Consider the following 27,500-nt stretch of genomic DNA (forward strand, 5'->3'; position numbering starts at 1 on the left):
GAACAAACATAAGTATTCACTGTGTATACAAACGGTCTCACGGTTTGTATATATTGTCGGAACAATAGCAGTGTCCATTATATCCATTGTTTGTAAGCATGCAATGATATGAAGTTTACTTACATGAGTAAATCAAAGAACTCTGGCATCTTAAATATGCAAATTATCGGGCGAATTAGGACTCAATTACATTCTAATAGACATTTATTTCTAATAAATGACTAAATGAAATAACAAGTGAAACGACTGTACCATGATAAAGGAATTGTATATGCGATGTATACAGAAATTATTTTCCTTTTTCAAAAGGGAAGAAATGATGAGTGCCACTCTCAGACTGAATAAAAAGTTTTAATAAATTTTTCCTTTATAATTTCTGTAAAAGTTATATCCTATCGACACTGTGTACTACATACACACGGTACGAGTGTTAACTGTATAATTCCACACTTGAGATTTTGAACAGATTTAGTGTCATTTAAAAGGGGATCACACTGAAAGTGCTGACACCTTCTCCCTTCAATTGACAGCCCCAATCAATTAACTGTTCATCGCAGAATTAGATGACAGGTTTTAATACACTACCTGCTGCCACCACATAATGCTTCAGTTCATGGACCTGCTTAGCATAGTGTTTGTAGAACACTCTGGATGATTCCCATCCAGTGTATGAGTGAGGACGCTCAAAGTCCATATACTGAAAAAAGTTCAGTGATGAAGAAATATTCCGCTGATCAAGACCTGTCAGGATCTGCTCTGCGAATAAAGGAGGTGAGCTTCGCTCTCAGCTGTTTTAGGGATAAGTTTGATCCAGAGGTTTCTCCTTTAAAGAGCTATCCTCCCCTGAAGACTGAAGCTCTACGAAGATAGACCTTTAGACACTCTACAGGACATAGAAAGACATCTTCCTTCAGAAGGCAGATTCTCCAGGGACCCCACCTCTTAGTGGGTAGCTCGTTCTTAGCGAGAAAGGTTGGATCAGGAAAGAGATTCAGTTCTCCTGCTTCTGTGAGCTGAATGTGGCCCTCATCTCTAGTTAGGGCCATTATTTCACTAACTCTAGCCCCAGAGGATATAGCGAACAGAAAAATAACCTTTTGGGTTAGATCCTTGAGGGAACAATCTTCATTGTTCACAGATGAGGCATAATGTAGGACCTTGTCCAAAGACCACGAGATGGGCTTTGCCAGTGCTGCAGGCCTAAGCCTTGCACAAGCCTTCGGAATCTTATTAAAGATTTAATCCGCCAGATCCACTTGAAAGGCATATAGAAGAGGTCTAGTCAAGGCTGACTTGCACGTAGTTATCGTGTTGGCCGCCAGACCTTGATAATGAAGGTGGACAAAGAAGGACAGACAGAAGTTCATTGAAATCTCTTTCGGTCCTTTTGCTTTTACAAAAGCAACCCACTTTTTCCAAGATGACTCATATTGTCTTCTAGTTGACGTAGACTTGTATTCTTCTAAGAATTCTATATTGCCTTCTGAGATTCCAAATCTTTTCCTAACCACTAGGGCAAGAAAATCATGAAATGAAGGATCTGGGCTCTCTGTGATAAATCGAAGGCAATTAACTTTTGAACCTTCTGAGATAGTACTGGGTTCAAGTACTAGGGCCAGCCTCAGCCTCAGTTCCTTCACTAAAGGGAAACCGGTTGCTCTTGGGCTACTTGGGAGCCAACAGAGCCACTCCTCCCTGGAAGGATCTCAGCATGTTGAGGACCTTCAGCATGAGATTAGATGGGATGAACTGGAATTCCTGAGCCCATCCCTTCCATACTAGAGACATGGTGTCTCTTATCTCCACTTGAGGATCCTCGTATGGGGCTACATATCGAGGTAGTTTCCTGATAACGCTCGTGACGAAGAGTTCGATCTGCAGCTCGGGGACTTGTTCCCATCTGGGAGAGAATAGGTCTGCGTCTGTGGACCATTCTCATTCTATCGGCTTGAGCCCGAGTAGAGCATCCGCTGTCACATTGTGGATCGATTGTACGTGAGCTGGTGATTGGTGCCATCCTTTTAGGCAAGGGATGGCTAACATCACCTAAACTATATGATACGCTCTCTAGCCTTGTCGGTTCCGACGTCTCATTATCGCTTCGATGTCCCAGATCAGTCTGAGGAGGTCTGATCTGCGTGGAGAGAGTTTCCCCACCCACGACAGGACTAACATTTCCTTGGATAGGAATGACCGAATCCCTTGGATTTTCCTCTGATGGGAGTGAACACCCCATTCTTCCGACTAGGCAGCCATGCGGATGATCTTCAATAGTCGGGGTAGTTGCAAGGGCACGGTCTTCAATAGGCTCTTGGCCTTTGACCATTATTAGGGAAGCGATTAAGGAGAGACCGATATCGGTCCTTTTAGGTCTCTTCGAGGGTTTGATGCGTATATTCTCCAGACTCTTAACACATCTTTCAGCTGTGCTCTTAGCACTATGTCTGTCACTATTGCAAACTGGAGAGAATTCAGAACTCCTCCCTGATAGCGTCTTGGAATCCTGACTGATTATGTCTCTTGACCGACCCTGTGATCTCCTTTTACATCCCCAAGGGAAAGGAGAGCTGGTGTGACAACAGGTTTCAATGGTTATTTAACCATGGAAGCCTTTGAGCTGGAGAGAATCGAGACTTCTTGAATCTGATCTTGCATCCCCGATGTTCCAGGAACCGGATCACTTCCTTGGATGCTCATAGACCAGCCATTTCGGGTGCTACCCACACCAGCCTTTCGTCCAGGTACTTTATTACCTGAACCATTTCTAGGCTTGGTTTTTGCGCGACTGTATCCGCCAATCCCGTGAAGATACTTAGGACTGTGTTTAGTCCGACAAGTATCTTTCCTAGGACATATGTTATCCTCTGTAACTTGAATCTTAGGTAGGAGGAGAGGGGCCGACTGACTGGAAGCTGCCAATAGACATCTTTCAGGTTTGACTAGACTGTGAACACCCCTTTTTGAAATAGGGTTCTTATGTTCAGAAGGATTAACATTCTGAACTTGCTGTTTTATTTGAACTTGTTGAGTGGCGACAAGTCCAGAATGACTCTGAGTTTTCTTGAGCTCTTCTTGTGAACACCAAACAGCCTTCCCTGGAATTCGATGGACTATACTTTCCTTACCACCTGTATGCTCTAGAACTCTAAGGTATACTCTTCCAGGACAGGGTTGGAGTGTAGGAAGAGTTGAGGAAATGATGGTGAAGGCATGTCTATTTTCCATCCTAGTCCAATCTTGATCAGGCCTTGGACCCAAGGATCGAAGGTCCAGCGATCCTGAAGGAACCTCCCTCCTACCATAAGCGTCTCTTTGCTTCGCCTGATCAGAAGGTTTACATCTTCGACTGCCTGCCTGTGGCACCACAGTTATCGAAACTGTGGGATGTTGTTGAAAAGTCCGAGGAAAATTTCTAGATTTTCCGTCTTCCTTTTAGGTTGGGGACCCACATCCGTGGAAGACTTTCTCTTTGAAAAGATGCCCCACTTCTGGAGAAGTCCTATGTTCTCTGTGGTGGCTTTCTTAATCACCTCTCTAACTACCTCGTTTGGAAAGAGGTCTCTACCCCAGATGTTGGAAGATATTAGCTTCCTGGTTTCTTGTTTCACTGTTGCGGCAGCGAACACAAACTCCCTACAGGCTCTCCTAGCCTTCATAAAGGCATAAAGGTCTTTTACTAAGGTGGCCATATGCATTTTGGCCAAGACCATGAGCATGTCTGGGGTTCTTTGATGGGCTGAACACAACTCTATGCAGTTCTGTAGGGATAGGGAGGCTGCAAGTCTCTCCTTTGTCTTTTGTTCCTTGCACAAAAGAAACTCAGAAAGTTTAGGGAGATTCTCACTAAACTGTCATCTAGCGACATCCGCGTCTAGTTTTCCTACTGAAAAGGTTAAGTGGACTTCCTTCCAATCCTTCTCCTGCATGGTGACATGAGGCTTGCACTCCTCGAGTGCAGGACATGGTTTACCTGCCTCCACTGCCTTGGCAACAGATTTAAATGCCTTCCATGTAAAGGGGAATGATATTGAAGCAGGAGCAAGAAAGGAAAGGTGTCTGTTACTTAGTGTGAACACTTTTGAAACCGAGTAACCCGCCTTTCTCAAGCTACTTGACCAGATAGCCTGTGCCTTATCATGGTCGAGAATCATGACCTCCTTCAGTTCCGTTTCTTTTCCTGACGTTGGTTCATGCTTCAGTCGAATGAAGCAATTAGGGAAAGCGTCAAAGCTTAGCCAAAACTGGATTTCGTCTAAAGGAACAGCACCCACCTTCTCCGAGATGTAGAGTTTGCCGTCTAAAATCGGCATAAGCTCCGCATACCTCCAGGGATTGGTTTTGGAGCATGTCGGAAGGTCTTGGTCTCTGGGTTGTAAGTATGACCCTTGGGGAGCGACAAGAGGAGCTTCACAGAGCTCTATCTTGAATTTCGCTTCCTCCTTTTTGCCTTGTTTGCGAAAGTTCTCTATTAGACCTTTCATATGGGCCAGTATTTGGTCCATTTTGTCTAATAGAGTGGTAGAAGGTGAAGATGTCGATGTTAACGACTCTAGGGCCGGCACAGACGGAAGCAATTCCGATGCGACATTGTCCACCTCTTCCCGTGGGGGCTTCCTGCCCTCCGTCCCAAAGGCTATCTGGACGCAGTGAGGTGTGAATCGTGCCTGGGGGACCACTATTTCCCTACTTGCTTCCAGGAATATTAAGCTACGCATCCTATCATTAAGTAGGTATGGTCCCGGAGAGATTTTCTGGAATCTTCTTACCCAGTTGCGTAGTTTCTTACGAGCTGCATCCCTAGATTCCATCGACTTGGGATTATCGAAACCCTCGGACATTAAGGTCCGACATACATTGCAAACTTAGGGGTTCCAATAATGCAGGGATTCGGAAATAATATTGCAGGGGGCATGAAACCTGCATGTATTTTGACCGTAAAAGTACTTACTCTTGATATTGCAGAAGACTGCAACACATGTCATCTGGGGTTCCTCCTGTAAAGAAAGGAAAGCAGAATGAGTATACAATTGATTATCTCACTGATAAGCAATATGTAAAAGTCATTTTTTTACTAGAATAGCTTAGGCTAATAAGCTAGAAAGGGATAGTGGGAGACACATACTTGTGTATCCCTTGCAAGCAAATACTGTTACCTCCCCTCAGTATTAACTATAAGGAGATTCCTTTATCAAGGCAACTCTAACGAAAGGGTTCTAACCCTTAGGGGTAGAAAAGTGTACAATTCCACTGCCCCTTTTTATTATTTAACACTGTGGGGTAAGGATGACTGGTTTCTAATCAGAGTATTGAAGGAATTCTATTCTTTCAATATAGGAACGGTCTCAGCAGAAGCCCGCACAAGGGTACCCAAAATGTTAGAAATTAACTACTGTATAATCGTACTATAGTTTTCTGTTTGCAGTATATACTATATTGCAAAATACCGACTACTGTATAATTATATATAATGTAGTTCAGCCAGTGTGCTGCCATTATTGCTAGCATCTGACGGCACGGTCCAGCTGGCATGATGCCGACTGGACTAGGAAATATAAAAGATACATATTTGTGTATCCTACCCAGCCCATTTGCTGTGACCTTCCCTTCCAATATTAAAATCATAGAGTTTCCTGATCAGGGAAACTCAAGGATAAGGGTTCTAATCTTTTAAGGATAGAAGTGTAGTACCACTATATAAGGGTAAGGGAGATGTGCATGAGTGTTGTAATTCAAGAGGTATTAGTTTGTTGAGTGTAGTTGGAAAAGTGTATGGTAGAGTATTGATTAATAGGATTAAGGATAAAACAGAGAATGTAATCTTGGAAGTACAGGGTGGTTTTAGAAGAGGTAGGGGTTGTAGGAATCAGATTTTTACAGTTAGGCAGATATGCGAGAAATATTTAGCAAAAGGTAAGGAGGTGTATGTTGCGTTTATGGATCTAGAGAAAGCATATGATAGAGTTGATAGGGAAGCAATGTGGAATGTGATGAGGTTATATGGAGTGGTGGAAGGTTGTTGCAATCAGTGAAAAGTTTCTACAAAGGTAGTAAAGCATGTGTTAGAATAGGAAATGAAGTGAGTGATTGGTTTCTGGTGAGAGTGTGGCTGAGACAGGGATGTGTGATGTCGCCGTGGTTGTTTAACTTGTATGTTGATGGAGTAGTGAGAGAGGTGAATGCTCGAGTGCTTGGACGAGGATTAAAACTGGTAGGCGAGAATGACCATGCATGGGAGGTAAATCAGTTGTTGTTTGCGGATGATACTGTACTGGTAGCAGACACAGAAGAGAAGCTTGACCGACTAGTGACAGAATTTGGAAGGGTGTGTGAGAGATGGAAGTTGAGAGTTAATGTGGGTAAGAGTAAGGTTATGAGATGTACGAGAAGGGAAGATGGTGCAAGGTTGAATGTCATGTTGAATGGAGAGTTACTTGAGGAGGTGGATCAGTTTAAGTACTTGGGGTCTGTTGTTGCAGAAAATGGTGGAGTGGAAGCAGATGTACATCAGAGAGTGAATGAAGGTTGCAAAGTGTTGGGGGCAGTTAAGGGAGTAGTAAAAAATAGAGGGTTGGGCATGAATGTAAAGAGAGTTCTATATGAGAAAGTGATTGTACCAACTGTGATGTATGGATCGGAGTTGTGGGGAATGAAAGTGATGGAGAGACAGAAATTGAATGTGTTTGAGATGAAGTGTCTAAGGAGTATGGCTGGTGTATCTCGAGTAGATAGGGTTAGGAACGAAGTGGTGAGGGAGAGAACGGGTGTAAGAAATGAGTTAGCGGCTAGAGTGGATATGAATGTGTTGAGGTGGTTTGGCCATGTTGAGAGAATGGAAAATGGTTGTCTGCTAAAGAAGGTGATGAATGCAAGAGTTGATGGGAGAAGTACAAGAGGAAGGCCAAGGTTTGGGTGGATGGATGGTGTGAAGAAAGCTCTGGGTGATAGGAGGATAGATGTGAGAGAGGCAAGAGAGCGTGCTAGAAATAGGAATGAATGGCGAGCGATTGTGACGCATTTCCAGTAGGCCCTGCTGCTTCCTCCGGTGCCTTAGATGACCGCGGAGGTAGCAGCAGTAGGGGATTCAGCATTATGAAGCTTCATCTGTGGTGGATAATGTGGGAGGTTGGGCTGTGGCACCCTAGCAGTACCAGCTGAACTCGGTTGAGTCCCTGGTTAGGCTGAAGGAACGTAGAGAGTAGAGGTCCCCTTTTTGTTTTGTTTCATTGTTGGTGTCGGCTACCCCCCAAAATTGGGGGAAGTGCCTTGGTATATGTATGTAGGCTATGTATGTAAAATGTAAACTGGTTTCTATTCAGCATATTGAAGAAATTCTATTCTTTCAATATAGGATTGGTCTCAGCAAACACCTGGGCAACGATACCCAAGATATATTGGAAAATAACCACTAGTATAATATATAGAATAGTTTTCTATCTGCAGTATATACTATACTGCAAAAATGCTGATTACCTGTAAAAACATATACTGTAATTCAGCTGGCATATAGCCGGCATAGCTAGTCCCTGCCAGCGCAGCCCAGCATGCTAGCTAAAAGAGAGAGAGACAGCATGGAGTGAAGGCTGCCTTATTACTTTGTATGTATACATTAATTAAGGATGTAAATATCTAATTTACTGCCTTTTCTCCAGAAAGAAGGTTCAAATGGAAGGGGAGAATGTAACATTCAGGCTTCCATCCAGCCACCAGTACCATCGCCGACAAGGTCCGGCTGGCACGTGGCCGGCAGGCTAGCACCCGGCAGTGCTGGTACAGTCGGCATACTGTCGGCTGAGCAAGGATGGATCCAAACTTTTCAGTGAGAGGGGGTTAAGGAAAAGGCACTTTACAAATTTGCTCAAAAATTAATGGAATAGACCATATTACTAGGGAAGAACCAAAAACCACTGATTGCAATTTATACCATTATTTTATTCATCAAAATATAAATTGTTGTTATGAAAATGTAAATACATCTGAGTTAAGAAACTCAAGACATTTTTACAACACCGGTAAAAAATCTGTAATTAAGAAACAATTCCTGGCACCTAATTGATATCTCAAACATCATAAAATTCAAAATACAGAATATTGTAAATAACATACTTTTCTTACTGCTCAAGCAGTTTGGGGTTACATCAAAGTTATCTGCGGATATTATTATTGTGCAAGTACAGACACGAGCATTTTGATGAACGTACATAAGGTAAATTTATTAACAAATAAAACAAACGATTTTGTAGCCACATTGCACATTGGACTGAAGCATATATCTTCAATGTTTACATTTATTTCTATGCTTGTCTACTAGTTTATGTCTAATCGTCTAATGTTCTCACTGTAGACCTAGGCCTATACTTTGATGTCAAATGAATATAGAATACACTGCAAAAAAAGACGTTTTGTGACATACCTAAAAAACAAGTGAATTTTCCTGCATCGTTTGGCATCTTGTTCTAACAGCACCTTTTCAACACGCTTTACTCAATCCTTACATGGCATTTTGTCGGCTAAAACATCGAAAGATTCGCCACAGTTGTCCGATCAGCGATCTTCCTGGCTTCTCGCTGGCTCTCTGTTGAGTGCTTACAAAAGCACGGGAAAATCAACCTTGTTCGGAACAAGGTTGATTTTCCCGCGCCTGGGAACTTCCCAGGTGTCCGACATAACGAGGTGGCTCGCGAAGTCTATCAGCTCATGTTTATAATCATTACCGTGATAACTGTGTCATGACAGTTGTCTACTTTTTAGAATATAAGCTACTACTTCGTTTTTTAATGGTCTCAAGAAGGCACCTTGAAAACTCGAAAGGGCACTTTAAAAATTTGAGGGGGGGTTAGGACGTCGTTAACCCTCCCTCTAGATCCGTCCTTGCTGAGTCAGCACCTATCTGTGCCGGTCTGGCCGTCGGTATACCCCGGCAATAGCACTTGCGGCCGGCAGTCCAAGGGAGGACTGAAGAACCTTGGTGACAGAAGAGTCTTCCCACCAACAGCCATCATGGCTGCCAGCAGCCACCAGCCGCCAGCAGCCGTCATGGCCACCGGCAGATGACATGGCTGCCAGCAGCCTGCATCGCCGCCGGGAGCCATCATAGCCGCCGGGAGCCGTCATAGCCGCCGGCAGCCGTCATAGCCGCCGGCAGTTTGTATAAAACATGGCCCCCGGCAGCCAACATGGCCGCCGACAGTTGTCGTGGCTGCCAGCAGCCAGCATAGCCGCAGGCTGTCAGACAACAGCTGTTGAGAAAAAGTCTGGCTGGCCCCACAATCCACCGGCAAACGGTGAGATTGCAGGACGACGGCTCAAAGAGATACGATGGCTAGGCCATCACAAAAGAACAGAGGGAGAGGGAAAAGGGTCTTGTATGAGGTGTGGAAGGAGCCGGCAAGGTTGCCTGTCTTACACACCCTTAAGAAACTCTGTTTCAGTACCGGGGCCATCCTAGGTGGCAGGATAATTTCTATTCTCCAACCTAGGGTCTGCCAATACAGTTAAGGGGACGGCAGCAGTGCCACCTCCTCTCAACAAAGGAGAAACTGAGTTCCAGTGCTGGCGCCATCCTAGGCATCAGGAGAATGTCTATTCTTCAGCCTAAGATCTGCGAGCACAGGACTAGTCTACTAGACCACAGGGAGAAGGTGGCGGCATCATACAACCACTTCAAGTGCGGCCCAGGGAGGGCTAGCCTCCTATGCCGGCAGCCCAGCAGGCAGGGGAATGACTATTCACCCTGCCGGCCGGCTGTCGGCACAAGACTAAACACTCTGAGGTTCTGACCGAATCCCAAAACCTGCTATCTGCAGTTAAGGAAAGGGACAGAGAACCCTAGGCTAGTCATTCCTGAATGAAAACTCGAGGCACGACCCACTAGGGTTGTAGCCTAAGGCTACACTCAGAGGGAAGGAGAGATTACCCTTAAATCTCCACTACAGACGAGTATCAGTTTATATAATAATTATAGGAGATATCTATCTCCGTCTGAATTGATAAACCAATACACGAGGGTAACCGGGGAAATATCGAAAGTACTGTATACTATATCGCCTAGGTTAGGTTACCTAGGCAAGACGAAATCTCGGTTACCTAAATCACCGAAACTCTAAAAAAAAAGGAAAATTATGCATATTATAAATATCTTTACAAGTATAAAATGCCTAGATAGCTTCCATAATTAATCAATTAATGCTATTTCAACCGGGAATGTCGTTCTACTAACTAAATAACACATGCCTAACGAACGACAGCGCCTATGGCGCCTCCGGTAACAGGCCTAGCTCCTAATCACAATAAATTCCTCTAATTTCACTGTGAGACAGGAGCTAAAATACACACATTGTAAAGAATCAATGCTCAACTTTCCAGAGGCGAAAGAAGCTGGAGATTGCATAATAATCCTCGTAAATCGATAGAAAAAGCTAGATCAACAGGGAACACCACCTTACGAATTTGCTACAAAATTAGGAATGTCCGCTATCTTGGATATGGCGCTGTCTTGATACTCAATAGTAGTATGGGAAGTAGGGTAACTTTGATACGGCTCCCCTTCTAATTTTGCCACTTTCCCCCTCGAAGTGTAAATGCTATTCGAGGTGAAGATTGCTATGTGGCGTGTCAAGAATACGTCCCCTGATATTATGCGATATCCTTCAGAGAAATTTTAAGGATATTCGTGCCAGGAGTTAGAATTCTGGAGACCTAAAGGTAAATTCTCTGGGAATATCACTGTAGTACATATATCCCTTAGGAAGCTACTATTAGGAACCTTCCATCAGGACGACATGGCTTGAGCCCAAATATATATATATATATATATATATATATATATATATATATATATATACAATGTATTTATATTTGAGTAGGCCTTTGAGTACATTTACATGTTTGAGACAGTTTTACCAATGTAAAATTGTTGATATTGAACTATGAAAAACTAAACAATTTACATAGTTTTGTGGGTTGGACATTGGACATCCAAATATCTCAACTGTTATTTAAAGACTGTCTCTGTCTCCTTAAGGAGATATGGACTTCTTCTATCGAAATGACTGCAGTTTACCTTTTTTGTTTGCCAAAGAATTGTAAGATTTTTTGTACTCTTACCTAAAGTATGTATTGATCATTTTCCTCACTGTATTAGTCTTCCAGACAATAGATGAAACCGATCAGGATTCTCAGAATGTTTTAACTTTTCCTAATGATTTTTATCATCTAAACATCGTGTGTTATTGTGAGCTTTACACGCTCACATGTACACACCTGCATACCCATTTCAACAATAAGTTGATGAATAAATCAAAAGAGGATACAAAGAAAATATTGTGTACATGTAAAGAAAAATGTGGAAGGAGTACATGGATGGTTCATGCAAGAGACTGTGTGGAGGTTTGATAGGCAGAAGGAGGTAGGAAGAAAAACAAGAAACAAACAATCAGTCGAAAACAACCTTAGTTTGTCTGCCGAGCAGTTGCCGGGTGGAACAAAATATGTACGGTTATATATCTTCCGCTATACTAAGCACTGTGTAAAAGAAATTGAGTAATTGTTGACGAGGGAATCGAAGCAAGAACTATAGGGAGAATAGGAACCTATTTTATATTAGAATAAGTGCATTGAAAAATGTTAATGAACAAATGGAAATCCAAGTAAGGCGTTGGGCACAACTGGCCGTACTACCAGCTATGAAATCGAGGGTGTGACGCAAGGGGCACACAACAGTCTTTGACCTCGTAGGCCGCCGTATACCAGCCGCAGAATCTTCACTCGCTGCACTAAAATGTTCTGCGGCAGTCAAGAAAATTTGTAGTCGCAGACAGGATGCACGTCTGACGCAAGTAATCCGTGCGTGAAACTTACGTGCAACTTACGTGCCGTAGGATTTTTTGTGGCATGATCTCTGCACATTGGTCGTGCGTGTAATTTGCGTGTAACTTGCGTCACAAGTACGAGCCACGCACGTTTGTCGTACGGAATTAAAAGAAGTACGTGGTCCGTACATGCACCGCATGATGCAAATGCGGCAAAAGTAGGTGTGTGGTACAATGACCGGATAATGTTAGTACTAATGCACGATATTTACAGGATTTTTCAGGATATGTATTCTGCTGCAGCAAGTACATCATCATTCTGATGTACATCCCTTTGCCAAGTAGGTACTCTCTCTCTCTCTCTCTCAGTATTCTTAATTACTATCTCTCCGGATCCCCAATTTTGTACAAAGTCGGTAATCAGCTTTCTTGTCCGTGATTATTTGAGTGTGTATCTATCTATCTATCTATCTATCTATCTATATATATATATATATATATATATATATATATATATATAAATGCATATACACACACACGTATATATATATATATATATATATATACACACACATATATATATATATATATATATATATTATATATATATATATATATATATATATAAATATATATATATATATATATATATATATATATATATATATATAGATATATATATATATATATATATATATATATATATATATATATATATATATCTATATATATATATATATATATATATATATATGCACACACGTATACATATACATATATATATATATATATATATATATATATATATATACATATATATATATATGCATATATATATATATATATATATATATATATATATATATATATATATATATATATATATATATATATATATATATACAGTATATATATATATATATACTGCATATATATATATTATATATATATATATATATATATATATATATATATATATATATATATATACAGAATATGTGTGTGAGTGCATATATATATATTTTTGGGCTCAAGCCATGTCGTCCTGATGGAAGTTCCTATAGGGTAGCTTCCTAGGGTATATTACAACTACGGCGATATTCCCAGAGAATTTACCTTAAGGTACCAGAATTCTAACTCCTGGAGCGAGTATCCCTCGTGAAAGGGATATCGCGACATATCAGAGGACGTATTCTAGACACGTCACATGGCAATCTACGACCTGAACAGAGATTTCGTCTCGTAGGAGGTGATTGACGAGATACGAATTCGGGAAAGAAAAAGGGGAGCCGCTCCCAAGGCTTCCCTATCCCCCGATTCGTATGCGTGCCTGGCGCCAATCCTGGCGCCATCTGTATTCCTTTTTGCGTAGCTTAACAACTCGGTGTTTTTTCCTGTTTTTCTCGCAAATCTTGGATTTATTCAGCTTTTCATGGCTTCTCCGTCTTCGTTGGCCTCGGATAAGTTGAGTATAGTGTCTGTTATGTATAAATGTAGGCTCTTGGTAAAATTTTGAGTGATTAATAGGATTAATCTTTGATACAAGAGCCGTAGCCTACCAGAGGTGTCCTGGACACTGTCACTCGCTAGGTATAAATTAGTTAGTCAGAGTGACATTCCTGGTTGTTTTGCTTTAATAAATTTTAGCTATTTAGCTTTACATAGGATTTCCTTTCGTGCTTAGTATTATTTGGCGAAGTATTCGCCATTCTGGCCTACGCTAGGCCATGTAGCCTAGTCGTTTGGTCCTAGTACTTCATGCATGATTTTGGTTTTTCCGAGTGTAATTAAAATTTTATTGAAGCTTTAGGCTATATTTTATACATTTAAGACTGTGTGGAATATTTCCAAGATTGTATACGTGTGAGTTTCGGTGAATTAGGTAATCGATTCTCTTGGTGCCTAGGCTAATTGCTTATGGAGCCTTAGTATACTTTATCATACTCCCCGGTTGCTTTCTTTTCTTCGGAGAAGGTATGCAATCCCTTTCCCTCTGTTTAAGCCTTGGGCTTATCCCTAAGTGGTTTTTTCCAAATTTATTTTCGATAAAACTATACTAGGGTGTTACTGTACCTTCCTGTTCCAGTAAGTCTGGTTCAAAGAGGGACAGAACAACAGAGTTTTTAGTCTGAGTCCGTGTTGTCTGGCTTGGGGCAGAGTCTCCCTCGCTGACCTAACACTTACAAAGGGAGCTTAGCTCCCTTAGGTCACTACCGAAGGTTTCTGTAAGTTATGATTCCTTCTTTTGTGATCGACCAGACTAAGTCCTGTTGCTGTTCTCGGGGGAGGATAAGTTCTTCCCTTGGGAGTAGCAACGCCTTCCTTGCTTTGGTGCTCTGGAAGCTGGCAAGTATTGCTGGCCCTTTCCCTTAGATCTCCCTTAGGCTAAGACAAAGTTCTTGGCTGCGGGTGATCTGTCACTAAAGCAAGGTTGGCAGGACCCTCTTGTCCCTTCCCCCTCTATCTCCGTAATGGCCTAGCCATTACTGTACTGTACCTTGCCGGCCGGCAGAGCTGGCCGGCAGGGGTATTACTGTACTGTACGTCGTTCTACTTCTGGACCTAGTATAGGTTGGGATGTGGAATTGACTAAGCCCATTGCCGGCCGGCAGAGATGCTGGCCGGCAAGGGTCTTATGTTTTCGAGTGCAGCCCGGACCTCTCTTGGTCCCTCATCCATGCCTGCCGGCAGAGCCGGACGGCATTGGTCAAGGAAGCCTGAATTAAGTTTCTCCCCTTCCTTATATGCACTCTTTCGGTTGCCGGGCTTGGGGGGTTGTGTACACTCTTATCCCGGCATCCATTCTATTTTCTTCTAGTGCTGTACCTGTCCCGGCTGCCGGCCTATGAGGCCGGCAGCCGGGCAGGTGTAGTCTTCTGGTTCTTTTGCTGCCGGCTGGCATCGGTCTTGTACCTTTGCCGGCCGGCTTATGTCAGTCCTTGTCTGCAGGTCACCAAGAGTGTGGCCGGCAGCTGGGTACTACCTTGTGTAGTTGCTGGCCGGCAGTCATTGCCGGCCAACACTGGCTGTTGCCGTTCGGCAGCTGCTGCCGACCGGCACAGGCATTTGAACCAGAGTGCTGCCGCCCTATAGCTGTTAAGTAGTATACTTTAAAGCTAGTTGTGGTGTGTGCCGGCCGGCAAAGGCAGGCCGGCACACATCCTCCTATACTGTACTAGTATTCTTCTGTATAGCATATACAGTAAGAAGAAAACTATAGTAAAGGTTTAGGTACAGCACTGTATCTTCTAACACTATTGTGTTTTCTTGCACAGCCCTTTGCTGTTGCCCTCAGATAGGAAGCAGAGTTCTTCCCTGTCTATTATCCAGGATTTTAAAATCATTGCCTAGGTGTGAGCTCCACCTGTTTCCTCTGGAAACCTTGCATTGGTTACTCTAGAAGAGATAAACCATTTTGATTTTATTATCTGGAAGGCTGCAACAATGGGTTGTGAGGGAAACACAAGTGTGTGTCTTTCCTTTATGAATTGTTATGCTATACTATGCATATCCAGTGATACATAGTTCACTTGATACTCATGGAAATTTCTTCTCTTTACAGGAGGACCCTCCGAAGTGCGGAAATGTTTTCTGCAATGTCCGCAGCAAGAACCTCTGCGGACATGAGTGTTGTAGGAGACACGCAGCATGCGCTGTCTCCAAGGATGATCTCCAGTATTGGGACCCTCAGGTATGTACTGTATGCACTAACCTGATTACTGAGGCTTTTGATTCCCCTAGAACGGCGGAATCAAGGGATATAGCAAGGGAAAAGCTTCGTACTTGGGTAAGGGGCTTCAAGAAGAACACCTCTGGCCCTTATCTTCCAAGTGAGAAGATGAGGGCGTATCTTTTTCCCTAGGCATCAGCTGAGGCAGTGATTCCCCAGCCTCAAGAGGAGATCCCTCAAGATCAAGTTCAGGTGGACGAGGAAGTCGCAGATGCGATGCAAGACATCCAGTTGTATGACAGGATGTCTGACCTGGACGAACGTTTGGAAGAAGACCTCCTGGCAGAAGGTCAGGATCAAGTTCAAACCCCGGATGTCGTAGAGATGAGGTCGACGAGGTGTCGGCTACTCCGGTTCAGATGCCGGAGCCTATCCCCTCAACATCGGCTGGTCTCCCAGTAGAACTGGGACAGGCCCTCTCTTCGATTGTTGGAATGATCCAACAAATGCAAAAGGAGAATCAGGAGAAGGCGGCTGCAATGGAACTGCGTATGCAGTCCCTAGCAGAATCACATGGGCCCCAGAAAAGGCTCAATGTGAAAGACCTTCCCATATGCTCAGATGCTAACCCATGGAGGTATGCTGAGCATATGCCGATGACGACTGGAAAGATCGTCATCTCGGATAAGCTGGGTTCAGTTCCCCTAGAGGAGGTAGAATTCTGGCCCAGCAAGGCATCATATCCGCACTGCTATGTCCGGCTGAGAAAAGAACCAGCTTCAAGGGAGGAGACAGAGCCGAAGGAGGTCATTATTATGGACCACGCTAAGGCTCAAGCCCTACTTTCATCCTCGATGAAAGAGAGGGGCTTCTCTAATTCGAAGGTAGCTGCATTGAGCAAGAAGCTCCCTTCTTTTGTGTCCTCTCCTGATAGAGCCTTCCCCTTTTTACAAAAAGGGTTTGCGGCTGTCCTAAAGGCAGTCGAGGCCGGCAAGCCTTGCCCCTCCCTGGAGGAGTGTAAACCCTTGTCGCTGGCTCTGCCTATGGACCACAAAGACTGGAAGGATGTCCATCTGACATTCTCAGTGGGAAAGTTGGAGGCTGATATTGCCGGACGGCAATTCGGCGAGGACCTCCCCAAGCTGTCCGAATCTCTTTTACGAAGAGAGTTCGAGACCAAAGAAAGACTGGCTGCCTCAATGTCTCATCAGACTACTCTTGAGACAATGGCAAGTGACCCTAAGGTCCATGAAATGTTCATGGTAGTGGCTAAGTCTCACCTAGCCACAGTGACGAAGGACCTTTATGGCTTCATCAAGGCAAGGAGAGCTTGCAGGGAGTTCGTGTTCACCGCGGCTTCGGTGAGACACGAGCCAAGGAAATTAATCTCCTCCAACATTTGGGGAAAAGACCTTTTCCCTACCGATGTGGTCTAAGAGGTTGTTGATAAGGCCGCCGTGGAGAATAGAAACCTTCTCCAGAAGTGGGGCCTGGCTATCAAAAGAAAATCTTCCCCGGATGAGGGTCCTCAACCAAAGAGGAAGAATATGAGGACTAGGCTACCATCTCGGCCAGCCAAGCCTTATAGACAGCAACAGCAACTGCAATTGCCTTTGCCTCCAGTGCCCCAGATGGTGGCACAAACCCCGACTGCTTTTCAGTGGGTACCCCAGGCTGTGCCAGGTCAGTCAACCACATTCGCCCCAACGTTCGAAGGACAGTCTTCTTCCTTTCGTGCAAAACCTAGAGGAGCAGCCAGAGGCTCGTCTAGGCGCCCCTCAAGGGGAAGGGGATTCAGAGGTGGTCGTGGTCAGGGAGGCAAGACCTCAGGACGGCAGTCCAAGTGAAATGATACCGGTAGGAGGGAGACTGATGAAATTTTGGGATCGCTGGACCTTCGATCCCTGGCCCAAAGCCTACTCAAGAATGGACTGGGTTGGAGCTGGTACAGCACTCCACCCCCATGCCTTCGGTTTTTCCAACACTCCACCCCCGTTTTGGAGGAGTACGTTCAAGAACTGTTGGAGAAAAATGTGATCCGAAAGGTGAAGTCCATCAAATTCCAAGGGAGGCTGTTTTGTGTTCCCAAGAAAGACTCGGAAAAGCTCAGAGTCATTCTGGACTTGTCACCACTCAACAAGTTCATAGTGAAATGCAAATTCAAGATGCTAACACTGCAACAACACATAAGGACCTTACTGCCCAAGAGGGCATACTCAGTCTCTATAGACTTGTCAGACGCCTATTGGCACATTCCAATCAGCCGTCGACTCTCCCCCTACCTAGGGTTCAGGCTACAACGGAGACTGTACGCCTTCAGAGCCATGCCATTCGGGCTAAACATAGCCCCAAGGATTTTCACGAAGCTTGCGAGCGCAGCTCTCAAACAATTACGCCTAAAGGGAATTCAGGTAGTAGCCTACCTGGACGACTGGCTGGTGTGGGCAGCATCCGAGACCGAATGCTTGCAAGCTTCCAGTCAGGTGATCCAGTTCCTAGAGTACCTAGGCTTCAAGATCAACAGAAAAAAGTCTCGACTTTCTCCATCCCAAAAGTTCCAGTGGCTGGGAATCCACTGGGACCTTTTGTCACATAGTTTCTCCATCCCGACGAAGAAAAGGAAGGAGATAGCGGGCTCTGTCAAGAGACTTCTAGATTCCGAAAGGATATCAAGACGCGAACAGGAGAGGGTACTAGGCTCTCTCCAGTTTGCTTCAGTGACAGACCCAGTGCTAAGAGCACAGCTAAAGGATGCAACCGGAGTTTGGAGAAGGTATGCATCAAACGCGCGAAGAGACCTGAGAAGACCAGTGCCGCCTCGGCTACGTACTCTTCTCAGACCTTGGTCCCAAGCCAGACATCTAAAGAAGTCGGTTCTTCTTCAGCCACCTCCCCCGTCGATGACGATTCACTCAGACGCCTCAAAGGAGGGATGGGGAGGTCACTCTCATCGGAAAAAAGTCCAGGGGACTTGGTCCAAGCTATTCAGGACCTTTCATATAAACTTTCTAGAAGCTATGGCAGTGCTCCTTACCTTAAAGAAAGTCTCCCCGCGTCACTCGATCCACATAAGATTGGTGACGGACAGCGAGGTGGTTGTGAGATGCTTGAATCGACAAGGGTCGAGGTCACCACCTCTCAACCAAGTGATGTTAGCCATTTTCCGATTGGCGGAAAAGAAGAAGTGGTACCTGTCGGCAGTTCACCTTCAAGGAGTCCGCAATGTGACAGCGGACGCTCTATCCAGGTTCACACCCATAGAGTCGGAATGGTCCTTAGACGCAGGATCATTTTCCTTCATTCTGAATCAAGTCCCAGAACTGCAAATAGACCTCTTTGCGACGAAAGACAACAAGAAGTTGCCCCTGTACGTGTCCCCGTACGAGGACCCCTTAGCGGAAGCAGTGGACGCAATGTCCCTCGACTGGAACAGATGGTCCAGGATTTAGCTGTTCCCTCCTCACAACCTTCTGTTGAGGGTCCTCAACAAACTGAGATCCTTCAAGGGGGTAGCGGCAATAGTGGCCCACAAGTGGGCGAACAGTATGTGGTTCCCCTTGGCGTTGGAACTACAGATGAAGTTCGTGCTGCTACCACATCCAGTTCTGACCCAGCGAGTCCAGAAGTCGACTGTCTGCGCTTCATTACAGAAAACCCAGACCCTGCAGCCCATGATTTTCTCGCCCTAGCGGTGAGAAAGCGTTTCGGGATTTCGAAAGCCAGCATAGACTTCCTAGAGGAATATAAGTGCAAATCGACTAGAAGGCAATATGAGTCATCTTGGAGAAAATGGGTGGCCTTTGTAAAGGCAAAGAATCCGCAGGAGATCTCAACAGACTTCTGCTTATCTTTCTTCATCCACCTCCATGGCCAAGGGTTGGCAGCTAACACGATTTCAGTGTGTAAATCTGCTTTGATGAGACCCATTTTATTTGCCTTCCAGATCGACCTAGGTAACGAGATCTTTAATAAAGTTCCGAAAGCCTGCGCTAGGCTCAGACCTTCAGCACCTCCAAAGCCCATCTCATGGTCTTTAGACAAAGTTCTTCATTTCGCCTCCCTGTTGAGCAATGAAGAATGTGCGTTAAAGGATTTGACGCAAAAAGTTATTTTCCTATTTGCACTCGCGTCCAGGGCCAGGGTTAGTGAGATCGTAGCCCTCTCGAGAGAGGCAGGTCGTGTTCAGTTCCTGGATGGGGGGGGGAGCTGAACCTGTTTCCGGATCCTACGTTTCTCGCCAAGAATGAGTTACCCACCAACAGGTGGGGTCCCTGGAGAATCTGCCCTCTGAAAGAAGATGCATCTCTATGTCCAGTAGAATGCCTAAAGGTCTATCTTCGTAGAACTTCAGACTTCAAGGGTGGTCAACTATTCAGGGGAGAAACATCAGGCTCAAATTTATCTCTGAATCAACTCAGAGCGAAAATCACATATTTTATTCGCAGAGCGGATCCTGACAGTACACCCGCAGGTCACGATCCGAGGAAAGTTGCCTCATCCCTAAATTTCTTTAATTGTATGGATTTTGAACATCTCCGTTCATACACGGGCTGGAAGTCTTCCAGGGTGTTCTTTCGCCACTATGCGAAGCAAGTAGAGGAACTTAAGAGATCTGTGGTAGCAGTGGGTCGTGTAGTTAACCCTACTGTTTAACTCTGCGAGGAACAGTGGTCTTAATTGGGACGATTAAGTCCAGGGTGAGTGTGTAGGTACATACTGTACTACAAACTAAATGAGGGCACCAAGTGCCCATATAGACTGTTCCTTCTTTCAAAGGTGAACCTAGCATAAGTTCAGACATGTGTGCCAAGCGTTTCTAACGCTAATGTGATTGATTTGTAATACGGACTTTTTATGACTTGATACCTTGGTATCTTATTAAAGTGGTGTTTAATGGTTTTTCTTTCAGATAAACAAGTTCTGTTTACTATCATACTTATGCTTAAAGTTTTGGGTTATCCTCTTTTATATAAATATATATATTTGTTGTTAACCTGTCTGTTTATTATCTGTCAATAAACTTGTTCTTGAGAACCTTGCGTCTCTTTCACCTGTGTCAATTTATTGGTATAATTGAGCATTTTAATTCTATGTATCTTATCTGGGATAATTCTGATAGAATTGTTCTGTTATGCAAGCTATGTTGCATTGGTTTATGTAAGTCCCCTAATGGGAGGACTCCGTCCCATAAAGGGACGAGGGCGGTTTTATTAGTTTCTTCCTATGAGGATATAAACCTTTGTCCAAATACAAGTATTGTGCGGATTACTGGTCAATATATTGACGCAGTGGTTCTATACAAACTATGCTTTACTTAATATAGGGCGAGACCACTATATTAGCTTGCTTGGTATTCATACATAGATATATGTACTCTTCGAGACTTTCCAGAGTCTAGTAGGACTCTTCCCTGTAGGGGGCAGGAAGCTCTAACATAGTTTATAGTTAGTTGAAAAGATGTATAACGGTAACATCTTAGGTCTCTAGGTCTAGTCGACCGGGAATAAATACCTCCGGGGAGTACGGCACGTTCTGAGAATCCACAGATACAGTAATGCTCTGGTACACTTCCATCAGGACGACATGGCTTGAGCCCAAAAAACGGATTTTGAGCGAAGCGAAAAATCTATTTTTGGGTGAGATAGCCATGTCGTCCTGATGGACCCGCCCTTGCCTTTCTAAGAAAGGGCTGTAGGACCCCTCCCTACATACAGTATCTGTAGCACCTCGTGTACGCTACAAGGAATACAGATGGCGCCAGGATTGGCGCCAGGCACGCATACGAATCGGGGGATAGGGAAGCCTTGGGAGCGGCTCCCCTTTTTCTTTCCCGAATTCGTATCTCGTCAATCACCTCCTACGAGACGAAATCTCTGTTCAGGTCGTAGATTGCCATGTGACGTGTCTAGAATACGTCCTCTGATATGTCGCGATATCCCTTTCACGAGGGATACTCGCTCCAGGAGTTAGAATTCTGGTACCTTAAGGTAAATTCTCTGGGAATATCGCCGTAGTTGTAATATACCCTAGGAAGCTACCCTATAGGAACTTCCATCAGGACGACATGGCTATCTCACCCAAAAATAGATTTTTCGCTTCGCTCAATATCCGTTATATATATATATATATATATATATATATATATATATATATATATATATATATATATATATATATATATATATACGGATATCCACACTGTAGAACTTGCAACCCTAGAGGCGCGGGTATAGTACGGTGGTATTTATACCCGCCAGGGGACGCTTAAGACTCGTACTCCGGAATTGCATCACCTGCATTACACGCAGGTCCTTAGTGCATGCTTAGTAGTTAGTACTCTTCCTGCATGTGCCGTACGCCATAATTTTCCCACGCATTCATCTCACGACATTTGCGAACCGTGCGGCACCCGTGCGTCACACGTACTTAACCCTTACTGAACACTCAACACACTCACTACCAATTACATCGCAGGAGTTCAAGGCTACGACTGAAAAATTCCCAGACACGTACGACTAAAAAATTCGCACGGGGAGTTGTTCCCAACGCCTAAAAGAGGCAAATGGTGAAATACCACCAATGAAGTACTGGGTTGCTATTAAATATTGAAGATGGAAGAGCTAAGTCTCAATGTTGCAAGAGTGCAGAGGGTTCGTCTCAGTTTGAGAAGATGAATGAAAGCGGCTGCTGGGCATGTCAGGATGGCACTTAAGAGGCTCATAGTCCCAAGGATTCGTGGGTCTAAAAGTTAAATATGTTGTATGGTGGTGCTAGCGGGATTAATTAGCTGGTCAGAGTTTCCTACGTATGTCTGGACGAAGGAATTGTATTGTAAAGAGCATGAGATAAATATTTGTTCTATTGTTTAAATGTAAAGATCATACATCCAAAATGAATTATAGTAGCAAAACCTCATTTAGAGTATATACCTGTGAAAGTATAAATTAGGACTTGGATTGATTAAAGAAAAGACGAGATAGGGAGATGGGAAAAGTGAGTATGATTCCAGGTAAGGAAAAGTGTATATGGATCGTGTAATTGTTATGAATCATCATATGAAACACAAAAACTGGGTGAAGAAAAAGACATTATGGGGCATACGGCGGCCTTTAAAAATCACTTGAGACAATTGATAAGTGAGCGATTAACGAGGACGGGGAACATTTATGGTCATGAATATACGGTGTAGAAAACTATAATATGAATTTATTTCTCTTCTGATAGAAGATAATGATGTTAGAATGAATGAACAGAAGAGTGATTGGTTTATTGCAAAAGCGAGTAAGAGTTTATATCTTAATTAAGCACATTACTGATCAGTTTACTATGTATATGCAAGAAGCGAATGATATTGTGGAAGAGAGAGAGAGAGAGAGAGAGAGAGAGAGAGAGAGAGAGAGAGAGAGAGAGAGAGAGAGAGATCATAAATAAATATACTTAGGATAGAGAAGATAGTGAGAATATATATATATATATATATACATATATATATATATATATATATATATATATATATATATATACATACATATATATATATGTATATATATATATATATATATATATATATATATATATATATATACATATACATACATATATATATATATATATATATATATATATATATATATATATACATACATATATATATGTATATATATATATATATATATACATACATATATATATATATATATATATATATATATATATATATATATATATATATATGTGTGTGTGTGTGTGTGTGTGTGTGTGTGTGTGAGAAAAAGAGAGTTTTTAGGTATATCTGATCATCATGCGGTTGAAATCAGAGGAGAAGAGGAATAAACTATGGCCAAGTGGTTCAAAACACAGAAAAGAGGTAAAAGCGATTAAGTAGCGATTAAGGTGTCAAAGAATAAATAAAGAGAAAAAGATTGCCAGTATAAAAACAGAAAGAATGTCAACAAAAGTTTCGTGGTATCAAAAGGTGTCATTGCATGTAATTAAATACAAAGAGAAAAGCCAATGATCCAATGTATCACAGAATTAGATATATCTGTGGAAAGATTTTTCCATATTGGAATACACTGCTGGATCAACAGTGTTGAATGTAGAGGATAGAAGACGAGGAGAATTGAATGATGCGAGATTCAAACAGATTAGTTTTAGACTGAGAATGCCGGTTGAAATAAATGCCGAGGACATAAGAAAAGCATTCAGGAGGCAAAGGAAGGAAATGCTTTGAGTTATGTGGTTGAAATGAGTTGTTTTAGAATTGGGGTGATCATGTAGTTGCTTACAAAGTATTGTAAAGTATGTTTGCCTGAGGAAAAGGTCCCAAAGCAATTGGTGTTAGGTATAATTGTTTTGTTGTGTGCATGACAACAGTAATTGTTGTTATTCATATACCAGGGAAGGTGAATGCTCGGGTTATGTTTGTAAAAATAAGAAAGGGAACGGGTAGACTAACAAGGAACTTAATAGATAGGAAGAGTATATATGGATGAGCCTCTTGTCATAAAGCTATTACAAGGGAAGCTGAAATGTAAAGGAAAAAAGGGCTAAGCACCATTTATAGGTCAGGAAGCAACTTAATATAGCAAGGCAATGTAGAGGGTATTAGAAAGGCATGGTGCAGGTGATAAGTGATTAAAGGCAATTATGATGGAAGTGAAATATGTGGTATGGAAGGGTGTATTACGCCTCCATGTCTGATGTGGTAAAAAGATTTGTATAGGTGGAAGAATAGAAAAGTTTATTTAGAAGTAGTTTAGTCAGGTGGAAAGAAGGAATTAATGAAGAGAATGTACTATTCCGAAATAGTAGTAGGTAGGATACATGGAAGGCTGAGAAAGGATTGTATACAGTAGAAAGTGGTAAAAGAGTTGGATAGGAAGAGCTTTGATATCAAAGAAGTGTAAAAATGCATTCATGATAAGTGTGAATTGATCTGTGTGTATGGTGGTCTGATGCTCTGCTGATAATCTAGTTGTGTGAGTGTATTAATAGACCAGTTTTATGGAAGTTTTCCATCACAAGGGTTTCATCCACAATTCAGTAGTTGAGAGATGTATATGACAGTAACATGTGATGCTCTTATCTGAAGCCACCAATTTTCTCACATGACCAATTGTGATTTTTCTTTTCACCTTTTGCTAGCATTTTCATCACTTCTGCATATCTCCTCATATCTTATTTTGAAACCAAATATACCACGGAAACAGTAAATCTCAGTTGCTTCCATCTACTGTACACTTCCCTTTCATGAACGAGAGGTTGTTCAACAAACCCTTTCATACATTCTCGCTTTGCCTTCCACAGACAACTCAGGTATTCTGCCACTTTTTTGCACACATCCTACTACCTATCTTACTTTTCCTGCTTTTCTCATATTACCCTCATTAGTTATATATAGTCAAAGGTACTGATATCAATCAACCACTTCCATACTTACAGCATCCATATTAATGTTCATTAATCCCACTTCCTTGTTTTCATTTACTCTCGTTATGTTGGCTTACTCTTGCTCTCAACATCCTCTTTCAGACACCATTACCCAGCTTCTACGGTTTCTCCTCACTGTCCTCAGTAGAGAACAGTTTGAAGAGCAGTCATAATAATACTATATTCTGTTCACAACTCATTTTATTTTACTCCACAACTTCACAGCTACGTCCCACCTTTTCTCTAACTTCTTGCAGCACTTCAGCCACAAAGATGACGACCAGTCATGAAGACAGCACATCTTTGTCTTAGACCAAACCAAACCTGCCATTTTTCTGAGTACATACTCTAAAATTCACTTCGCTACATCATGAAGACTTACTGTAATTGCTTTCTGCCATCTATTGTCCATACCATGCATCCTCAACATACACCTCCTTAACTTTCTGTTGATTATAGAATAAGTATTTTATTGGTACATGTATACCACAGACAGCGTTTTTCCTTACCATCCAAAACCTTTTTGGCCACGTCATTTTGTCCAAAGCCTTTATGGCCATGAGTTTTTTTGGTACAGCGTCTGTTTGGCCGATGATTTCCTTGTCCAGTACCTTTTTGTCTAATTTTTTTTCTGCTTTTCTCAGCGAATTTGTTTGATTTTTATGCATTAATTAAAAGTTAGTGAATAGAAAAAAGCAAAAGGATATTTTTCAGTATTCATTGCGGACATATTAAAAAAACTCTTAAAAATATATAAATATTTCGAAAGAGTTAAGGTTGCGAGCAACAGCCTTTGAAAATTACTTTTTTTTATGGGATTCATAATATGCAACGAATGCCTGTAAGCATTTATTAATTTGGATTAATTTTTTTTATTATGTATCTTCTAAACGAATGTGAATTGTCTTGGTTTGGATGAAGCAAGTTTCTTTCTCCAAGCGTTTTATCAGCCGCCAAATATCAGGATGAATGCAGCCTATAGAAAACTTTAATGGAGAATGGTATCCTTCTACGGTTATTTGCTCTTGGAAAGTTATCGACAACACTGGCGTTGCTATTCCATAATTCCATTGTTTTATTCTTTATGATGCATTTCACTTTCAGATATAATGTAACGCACACTATTTGACATACTTTGACCTGCCTCGTCCTTCATTTCAGCTGCAGCCATTCTTGTTACTAACGCCGCTTCTGCTGGGTGTTTGTGGTCAGTCGCCTGACACATACACAACTCCTAGAATATCTTCTTCCATCACTGCATGAATATACGCAGACCACAAATTTCTATGTTTACAACGCCAATAATCTTTTTCCAATTTTAATTGTGTGAATAAAAATCACACACATAATTGTTTTCGTAAAGTACCTTCCAAAAAGTTTTCCTTTCGTTGATGTTATAAATCCTGTCACTGTGTTGGAATTCGATTTCGGGTAAATTCACCTAATTTTCTAGAACAAAGAATGTTATAAAACATAACCTACCTACCGAGAAATCACTGGATTACCGAAAGACCAAACTACCGAAGTTCTAATTACAGTAATGGGCTAAATGGACCAAAAATCATGAACTTCTTTATTTCAAATATAGTAATAGACTAAATGGAAAAAATAAAATAATTGATATTGAACTAAAAGATAGTGAACCAAAAAGTCATTGGATAAAGAGACGTTGGACGAAGTGACGTCGAACGAAAAGGCAAACAACCTCTCTGTCACCTGTCATATTTTCTCATTTTAAATCCTACTCTGCACATTTACTTGTATTGTATATTAAGTTACATTATGTCCCAGTTATTCTTACGGTCACTTTCATGCCATACTTTTATGCAACAAAGTAATTATTCTTCATTCCATGGGACCTCTCTTGCTTTAGGGTACAATCAGATATACTATTCCATCTCTGTCCTTATTTCTTTTCTTCACTGGGCGATTTTCTCTACTTTTCCAACCAAGGTTGTAGTTTAGCTGGTAATGATAATAATGATAATAATGGAAGTCCTGATTATACGCTCAAACAAATGATCACTACCATACTGCAGCATCTCACATGTAATCCTGTTCATTACTGGTATTCTTCCATTCTTCACTTCTTGAATCTCATTTTTATATATAGCTCAATTTTAAAAATTTGACAAACTCTTAAACTCCGAGGAACTCTAATATTTAGTAGTGACAATTTCAGTAACTGCTAATGAAAATTTTCGAGAGTTTTAATTGTGGTTAAAATATAACTACAGTATTGCTATCTTGTAGAAGGTAGGGGGTTGTTCATATGAACAGACCTGATTATGTTAATAACAAATAATGATACTCTTTCAGATTACACGAAATTCTTGAGATGGAGAATAGGCTTAAGACAGTATTTGTAATACCACTTACATCTATATATTTGTATCAGATTCTAAAGGAGGTTATGAGTATTGTATTGCTAAATTAATATAAAGTAGGCAATCATTTAGGACGGAATGAATCCTAGATTGCTACTCTTAGCTATAGAATTTATAAATTTGTGATCTGATTTTATAGTCCTAACTTTGAATAATTTTATTATCTCTAATGGTTCTCAGTTTGTAAAAAAAGATTAAATTGTA

At 42.0% G+C, this 27,500-nt stretch overlaps 1 protein-coding gene across 1 annotated transcript in view; it reads left to right on the forward strand.

Moving 5' to 3' along the window:
* Positions 1-27,500, forward strand: part of LOC137640487 (uncharacterized) — a 355,466-nt gene that overhangs the window by 6,837 nt on the left and 321,129 nt on the right. The gene's annotated exons all lie outside the window — the stretch shown is intronic.

This window comes from Palaemon carinicauda, chromosome 5 (assembly GCF_036898095.1).
Source record: "Palaemon carinicauda isolate YSFRI2023 chromosome 5, ASM3689809v2, whole genome shotgun sequence".
Classification (NCBI taxonomy): Eukaryota; Metazoa; Arthropoda; class Malacostraca; order Decapoda; family Palaemonidae; genus Palaemon; species Palaemon carinicauda.